The sequence below is a fragment of the Sinohyriopsis cumingii genome, chromosome 12 (genome assembly GCF_028554795.1).
Source record: "Sinohyriopsis cumingii isolate HCF-2022 chromosome 12, ASM2855479v2, whole genome shotgun sequence".
NCBI lineage: Eukaryota > Metazoa > Mollusca > Bivalvia > Unionida > Unionidae > Sinohyriopsis > Sinohyriopsis cumingii.
This window is the reverse complement of record NC_142972.1, coordinates 122,717,505-122,718,341: the sequence shown is the minus strand read 5'-3', so window position 1 is coordinate 122,718,341 and position 837 is coordinate 122,717,505.

Genomic DNA, 837 nt, shown 5'->3' with positions numbered 1-837 from the left:
CCAAGAATATGTATTTTCATAAATTATTTTAAACACAATACGGATCTCTGTCAATGTTTCGCCATTACATACCATGGTAATTCTTCAATACAAAATATTTTTGCCACAGCTGGTATAAATTATTCTCTACCAGCATAAAATATTCTTTGCCACAGAAAATATCCACACTATATAGTGGCGATGAATTATCCTATTTAATGTAGCATTAAAGAAGTTTGTTTGTAGCCACAAGCAGTAGTATAGGCCTAACTGAAAACTTTACGATATAGATCATTATTATGATCATTATTAAAATAAGCAATAGTATCTGCCATGAGTAGTGTGATAATACTAGTTGTTGCGGTTACTAATACATAGATCACCGCATTCTATACTCCATGACTATATCCCTTATATGGTCGCATATTGATATTTTACTGAATCGAATACGATTTTCGCATCCATACGCGTTTGATTGATTAAAATGAAAGTTATATACATGATTAATAGAAGGCCGTGTCCGACATAAATAAGAAAAATCGAAATCGCCCAGTATCATACTACTTAAATACTAGAATTGCTAAAGCCGGTTTGGTATTGGGCAGGCTACAGTGGGAGCTGAGGTACCAGTCTATGTGTTGCTGACTCTGTTGTATGCTTACGAAACCTTGACCGTCTACAGGCAACATGCCAAGAAGCTGAACCTTTTTCACATGGGCTGCTAACTACTATGTCATAGCCTCAGTGTGGTTGGAGTAATATTAGTACTAATGGGCTGCGTGAGTAAACCGATGAGGATAAGATGGCATGACAGTCTCAGAGATCACGTATTCCAATTCCACACTCTGCTGGTGAAAT